Below are 8,222 nucleotides of genomic sequence, written 5' to 3'. Positions count from 1 at the left end.
ATCCGCCAAGTCAGCGGCGGCCCCCGACCATGGCAGCGGCCGGAGCGAAGCAGTCACAGCGTCCCCGCACCTTTCCGAAGCGAAGCCGGCCCCGCTGGCAGCCCTGGTCCCGGCGATGCCCGAGGAGAAGCCGCCGCCACCGCCGCGGTACCTCCGCGCTCGCAGCCCGGGCCGAGCCCCAGGTTTTCCCGCGTTACGTTTCGCGCCCGAGCGCAGCCAATCACCCGCCCCGGCGCGAGTGTCACGGGGAGTCTGTTCCCGCCGGCCAACCGCTGGGCGGGAAAGTCGGCGGCCGCGCCTCTAGGGGCGGGGCCTGAAGGCGAGACCGTGCGGCTGCTGCCATTCTATTGGACAGAAGCCGGGCCGACGGCCCCGGAGGAGGCGTTGATTGGCCCGCCGCGGCGGGGGCGGGGGGAGGCGGGGTGGCGCGCCCGGGCAGGTTTGGCGCGCTGCTGCTGTGGGCGGGCTGCGCAGGCCAATCCCGTGGCGGCGTAGCGGAGTTGGCGCGCCCGGCGGCTTAAAGCGGTCGCCTGGCGGCGGGTTGTGGCTTCCTTTCCCGGGGCGGGGGAAAAACTTTCCTTTCCTCTGCCGGGGCCCTGCCTTCAGCGGCGGACAGACTTGCGAGCGAACTTGCGGGCTGCGAGGGTTCCTCAGTGAGCTGCCGCCGCCTCCGCTGGCATCGTAGGGCGGGCGGTGTCGGGCCAGCGCGGCCGTTATGGCGCTGGCGGGGCCGCCCGGGGAGACGCCCCGGTCTAGCAGCGGTGCCCGCGGCAATAGGGCACTCGTAGCTTTTCAGCTACGTGCACCGGTCCCGGGGCTGTGAGAAGTATGCAGGAGACGTTGTCACGGCCCTCGACTTGGGCAATTTAGGAGGTTCTTAAAGCAGGTGGTATTTTAAGAGGATGGTGCCAGACTATTCAGAAGTACCCAGTGATAGAAACTGAAACATAAGAAGCTTCACCTCAACATGAGGAACAGCTTCATTACGTTGAGTGTGGTAGAGAACTAAAACATAAGAAGTTCCCCCTCAAAATGAGGCTACTCCAGTCTGAGAACATAACTTGCATTTATTACATTAGTAGCTAAATTTTGAGGCCACTATCAGGAGCACAGAGAAGCCACGGAGCTGTAAAAATGGTGAAGTTTTTTTTCCCTAGGTCTATTTTGTTCACAGTTCGTATGCTGCAGACTGCTGCCTTGTAAGAGCAACAAACATCACGACTGACAGGAACAGGAAAGTGCAAGGAAGAGCAGGTTTGCAGCATATGGCTACTAATTAATGGTCTTTTGCATAATGCGAAAAGCCTACTAGTTCTTCCAGCGCAGAGGCTGTAATATGGGGCTGCAGCATTCCTTATCCATCCTGAGATCAGCAGCCCTTTCATTAGGAATTATAGTTGAGTTTGCTTTGACTACTCTTTTAAACTAACTAAAAATCCTCAAATGTTTGCTTAGGCAAATTCTTGTTCATCGTTACGCTATCCCAGCTTCTCAAAGTCAGTGTTATATGTCAAAGTCCTACCATTACTATGCCAGGTCAGGCCTTGCTTACCAGGCCAGAAAGAAAATACTGCAGCTTGTAGCATTTATTTCCAAAATGAGCAAATAGGTTTCCACATGCTTGGATCTGACCCCCTTAAAAACCTTTGGCCCTAAAAATAGCCCATGGTAAATAGTTCTGGTAATATAATGATGTTGTAGAGGAGTAGTAATAAAGAAAAATATGTTAAAACCTACTTTAAAATGTAGAAAAAAGGGAAAAGATTATTTATGTTAAAATAACTGCACCCCAAAACCAAACTGCAAATACTCTTCATAACTTTCCAAAACTACTTCTAAATCTGAAGCCAAATGCTTCAGGTAGTACATGTAGCTGCTAAAGAACTCCAGTGATGGATGGAATTGACACTGTGAGCTGGTATACAGAACTGTAGATATTGGGAATCGTGCAGTGCATTGTGAGCAACTGGATATCTCCATATTTAACCTATGCTGCCCCAATGTACACATTATGTTTTGTGATGAATTTCAAGGGGCTGGCAGCAGATTAACTTATTTACGTGGATCTTGTAAATTTTTCTAATGCCAACTAATAGAATTTTGTTAATAGAGGCACCACAAGGAAGAAGTTAGTTGATGCCACATCTGATATTTTAACTGTTCTGAACAGTAGTGCTTCATGTTGCAATAGCCATAACCAAAGAGTAGTGAACTTTTTCTCCAGATCCTGCCACTGGAAGAGAAAATGTGCATATAGAATGTACCTGACCTAGAGGGCTTAAAACACACTGCTTTTCAGTACACAGTCATAGGTATTGTGATATATTATTTTAAAAGTTCATGTAACATGTAAAACCGGTTCTAAAGTAATCATCTGAACTGTAGTGTCTTAGCAATATTAAATACGTTTCCTTTTCATAGTATTTTGATGCTATGCTAACTAGCTTAATGTGTGTTGTGGTTTGACCCTGGCTAGATTCCAAAGCCTCGATCACTTCTCTCTGCAGCTGGACAGAGGAAAGAAATTTTAACAAAAGGTTCATGGGTTGAGATAATGACTGGTAGAGATCACTCACCAAATACCATCATGGGTAAAAAAGGCCCAACTTAAGAGATATGAAGTAAATTTATTACTGACAAAATCAGAGCAGGATAATGAGAAGTATAATAACCCCTTAAAAACAGCTTCCTGCCACCCCTCCTTCCTTCCAGTTCTGCCTCATACCCCAGCAGTGCAGGGAGACAGGGAATGGGGGTTATGGCAGTTCATCACCCAAGGCTTCTCCTGCTGCTCAGGGAGGGGAGCTGTTTCCCTGCTGCACCCTGGGGTCCCACCTATGTGGGACAGTTCTCCATGAACTTCTCCAGCATGAGTCCATCTCATGAGCAGCAGCTCTCAGTGAACTGCTGCAATGTGAGCCCATCCTATGGGCAACAGTCCTCCCAAAACTGCTGCAGTGTGAGTCACTCTTTTACAAGGTGCAAGTCCCTCAAGGACAGGCTGCTCCAGCATGGGGCCTCCCTTGGGTTCACAGCGTTATGTGTAACAGGCATAATTTGCGCCTATAAAGTGATATATGGGTAGGAGTTTTATATGATTAAAATATAGACACAAAGCAAGCAAGCCAGGGCAAGGGGACTGCCTCATGTATGCCAAAACCATTGTAGACAAGGCTTCATTTAGAAGTTAATACATGTGGTTTGCTCTGAGATGGGCTGTTTCTTGAGATAATCTAGGAACTCCGAGGGGTGATCTCCCGAGGGATGACCCGTCCCAACGACTACCCAACAACTACCCGAGATTGGAATCGCTGGAATCTCCGAGGGACATATCTCAATGTCAGGTTCCCGTAACTCCATCATCAATGTACATCGCTTCCCGAACCTCAGATTGTTCAACCCGGCGCAGAGAAAAGAGACTTTATGAATATGTGGGACTTTGAATGGAAAGAAAAGGCTGATCACCGAAATCCTGGCCTCAAGCAAAATAAACTGTATAAAAACTGCTCGTGCAGAACAGGTGGTGTGAAGCACAGGAGACCCTCTGCTAGAGTGGCTGAACCTGTGTCTCACTCAGCGCTGATCCTGGGCTCGGCTCTGTCCTTTTTTTGCGGCTGGCTCAGACAGAATTTGATCACTGTAATAAAAATTGTTTTTTTTTTCTTTTTAGTTCGGCTGGGTCAATTTTTACCTATAACAACAGGCTCCTCTGTGCATCCATTTGCTCCAGTGTGGGTCTCCTCCATGGGCTGCAGGTGGATCTCTGCATCCCCATGGACCTCCATGGGCTGCAGGGGCACAGCTGCCTCACTGTGGTTTGCACCACGGGCTGCAGGAGAACCTCAGCTCTAATGCCTCAAGCAGCTTCTCCTCTGACACAGTTAGCCACCTGGAAATGACCACAGCTAGCCCCACCTCCTTGCCTGTGCTAGGAGAGGCCACCCCCTATCCACCCTTTGAGCGGGTCTGAGTAGTGATGTAAGCAGGGCTGCTTGGCTCCCAGAAGCAGTAGGCTGCTATGTGCAGCTACTGGTGTTATCCCAAGTCGAGGAATCCAGAACAAAGGAAAGGGAGGGATCCCAAGAGATCTTAATCTCTGAGACAATCCAAGAACAAGTAACAGCTCAAACAGGCTTACTACAGTTTAAGTAGGGGGGAAGGGTACAAGGATACAATTTTTAACCAATAGTAGGACAACAGGGGAGGGGTACAAGGTGGGGATTTCATTTAAACAACCAATGAGGGATAACAGGGGAAGAGTGTGGACAAAATACACCAATGGGTCTTTGGGGAAAGTAAGATGGACATGGAAGTTTCTGGAGGCAAAGGTGGGGTTACATTGATAGACAAGGGAGGAGGGCAGTGCCTTCGGGACTGGCAGGGAAGGGTTTGGAATAAAGGGCTGGTCTTGTGGGGAGACCGACAAGGAGATGGGAGGGTGCAACTCGGGAGGAACCACACATACATAGGGGATAAAATGGAACAAACCATTTTAAACTTATGACAAGAAAAAAGTCAAGCTTACAACAGAAAAACACACTTCCACACGCCTCCTCCTCCTCCTCCACTGACCTTGGTGTCTGCAGAGTTGTTCCTCTCACATGTTCTCACCCTACTCTTCTCTGGCCACAATTGCATCTGCACAATATCACAATATCTTTTTTTTCCTTTCATCTCTAATCTGCTATTGTTGCAACGCGCTGTCGGGGCATGCTGGGTGGCGAAAGCAGGGGCACAACCGTCCCACTGTGAGCTCTGCAATTCCCAGTAATCACTGGTCCGGTGCAGGGACAAATAAGGATGACACAGGTCTTTGGGGTAAAGGCTGGATGAGTTTATTAGGTGGACGAAACTAAAACCAAAGACCAAACTGGGGGGGGGCGGGAGGAAAGGGGTGAACAGAAGCTTTTATACAGTAACTCAGGAGGAGGGGTGCAGGAACATTAACCAATGAGGGTAAGGCTGGGGAGGGGTCAAAGGTGGAACTAAACTATTGTAAACCTATCAGGGGAAATAGGGGAGTGGAATAACACAAAGTAACAAATAGAGTGTCAAGTACAATAAAATAGACAGGGAACACTCTGGAAGGAGGGGGACAAGGATTGGCAGGGAGAGTTCTGGGATGGGGAGGATTGACAACTTGGAAGGGAGGAGGTGAGGGATGGGCTTGGGAAGATTGACAACTGGGGAGAGAAGGGATTGGGGAAGGGAACAGGGAACAAACACAAATTTAATGCAAAAACACACCACCACATGTTATCACAGCAGTGTTACCACCATTTCTGACTGACTCAGCCTTGGCCAGCAGCATGTCCATATTGGAGCCACCAGGGATTATCTCTGCTGGAGATGGAGGAAGCTTCCAGCAGCTTCTCACAGAAGCCATCCCTGTAGCCCTCCTCCCTCCAAAACTTGCCCTTGCAAACCCAATTCAATGCATTAAAGCATTAATATTTTAGTGTAGAAACAAGAAAAAGTTCTGTATGAGAGTTAAAGGATGAAAATAATGAAACATGATACAACCTACAGTCAGATCAAATCCTGCTTGTTACAACAAAGCATACTTTTTATCACACATGAGGTAAGACTGGAATTGTAAAAGGATAGGGAACAAGGATTCAAGAGAAAGCAGGAAAAATACCAGTGTTATATTTAGCTTGTTAGACTCAAGACAGAAATTACAATTACGGAGTTTGAGGATAGTAAACTTTTGGAGATAAAAACAACTAACTCTGAAACAGAACAAAACATGACAAATGAAGATGAAAAGATGTATTCTATGTCTTTAAAGCATGCACTTTAGATTATGGCCTTTAGGTAGATAATAGCAAACAATCACACTGCATGTAACTTTATTGTTATTATGTTATAAAACGGGCTTATGTAAAACCTTAGCAATGGTAATAATATCTTTTATCTAAATCTTTATTATTACGTTTTTCAAGTTTCCGGATTTCCTGTCTGAGCATTCAGATTCCACTCTAGAAATCACATTCACAACCTGTGAGACTTTCACTGCTGGGACTGAGATCCCTTTGCAGTGGGTGGCTCCAGTGACCTGATGGGTGCCCCATTTGAATCTCTACGCGCACCATACTCACACTGTAAGACAAGCTTCCTTTGCCATCTTGACCCCACGTTTCCCATAGCAGTGTCCCAGATGCTGGGTTCCTGGAAATATTTTGATCATGATGCAGCAACTCAGTAGCAGCATGTGCTGTTTCTAAGGAATCCCTGGACTTTTACACCCTTACAATCTATGTGGCCACCCTTCATGCCTCTTGGTCCAAGGGTGATATTTTGGCTGAGGTTTTCTCCTTGCTCATTGGGTCCTGCAGAGTCTCTAGGTGACTGGCCACCCCTACCAGCTAGCACCGCAGGTCCCTGTGCCCTTTGTTAGCAGAAGGTCAGTGCCTGTTCCTGACTCATTTGTTGGGGCTCCAACCATTTGCTGCCAGCCAGGGCAAAATGTCCAGCTCGCACACAAAGCTCTTAGCATTAGATGTACTCCTCTATATGCATGTCCATCTTTGGTGATGCAGCTCTTTTTTGGCTTAAGACTTAATGTAGTCAATTTTGCTTAGTAGAATTGTTTTGCTGGAAAATGTATGTGATAGCTAGATCCAATGTTACTCTCTCTACCTGTTCTGGTGCCTTGCCCCAGAACAGCACCTTGAGCCATGTAATGTGTTCAGGATGTGTCTCCCTCAGGCAGGAGAGATGTGGGCACTAGAAAATGAAATGTCCAGGGATGAGAAGGTGTCTGTACGAAAGGTCAAGGATGGGATGACCCTTGCTGCTGATTAGGTACTTAGCTGCAAAGGTCAGAGAAACACCAATCATCATTCTCAATTCTGTCTCTTGCAATTAGGCACTTTTGCATCTTGAAAAAAAAAAAAAGAAAAAAAAAAGAAGCATCGGTAAAGATGCCATATTCCATATCTACACCTGCTAGGCAACCTTGGGTAGGGTGCTGTTCTGTGTGAAAAATCCACTTGTGGAGAGAATGTGGAGCAGCCACTTAGGCGGGCAGCCCTCATCTTCACTTAATATGAGTCATCTGTTGTCAGAAAGGTTAGGCACCTATGCCTTGTATTACAGCTATGAGATTCAGGCTTTGCTTGCAAATACGTAATCATGCTGAAGCCACCACTATTACTTTTTGGTATAAAATTCCAGACAGAGCATTTGGTTACACTTTGACAGTAAAATTCAGGTTTTCCTTGGTCTGTCTCCATTTTTTGTGTAAGTAAGCAACTTGACAATCATACACTGATTGCACATAGTGAAAAGCTGTGAAAGGAATGAGAGGGAGTTTTTACAAACAAACTGTGGGCCTGCTGGTAGATAGAGCCAGATACTGATAGGTGAAAGAAGCAAGAGTAGAAACATAAATTCCAGAGGAATTCCACTAATTGACACAGACTGTTACTCACCCAAGGCCGTGCTAAATTCCTGGAGTTAGAGAAAAAGAAGAGAGACACAAAGAAAAGGGAAGGGGGGAGGATGCACGTTAGAAGAGGGTCTATATTAGGTGATTTGGGAAGTCTGTACCTCTCAGGTACCTAAAACAATGGGGAAAGAGACAAGGAAATGGGGCTGAGATATTAGGACAGAAAGGAGGATGCATCCCCTAGCAATTCTCCTTTTATTCTTGAAAAAGCTATGGGACTCCATAGCCGGAGTAAAAACCTCTGGCATTTTGGATTAATTTTCCTGACAGCTGCAAGCAAAAAAGAGATTGCAAATTACTTTCATTTGTCATACAAGACTTTTAATCAGATAGGAGGTTGGAATCTCTTACAGAAATTTTGTTTTGATTGACAGCTCAGAACATCAGAAAACCAAGGATTTTTCTAAATCTTTACATTCATTTTAGGAAACAGAATTATGAAGACTAGATATATTTATAGCAAACACTGGTTTTGGCTGTCATTGTGGAATCTCTCTGAGCAGTTAGACTTTTTTTTTCTCTTTTGAGACTTCACGAACAAAAAGACAAATCCCACAGAACACCAAATCTCTAATCTTACTGCTGAAATATATCTGAATTCCTCATATTCATCCCTCTCCAGAGACACTATGACCTTCAAAGTACCTATTAAAGCTGTAAGGACATTATAGTCAGTGATGGCACTGACCAATGATGGTTGTCTGTCATCTTTCATATACAGCATAACTTTGATTCAAACTTGTAGAATATCTAAATAAAAATATTTCTA

The sequence above is a fragment of the Vidua macroura genome, chromosome Z (genome assembly GCF_024509145.1).
Source record: "Vidua macroura isolate BioBank_ID:100142 chromosome Z, ASM2450914v1, whole genome shotgun sequence".
NCBI classification, from domain to species: Eukaryota; Metazoa; Chordata; class Aves; order Passeriformes; family Viduidae; genus Vidua; species Vidua macroura.
Note: the sequence above shows the minus strand (reverse complement) of the source record.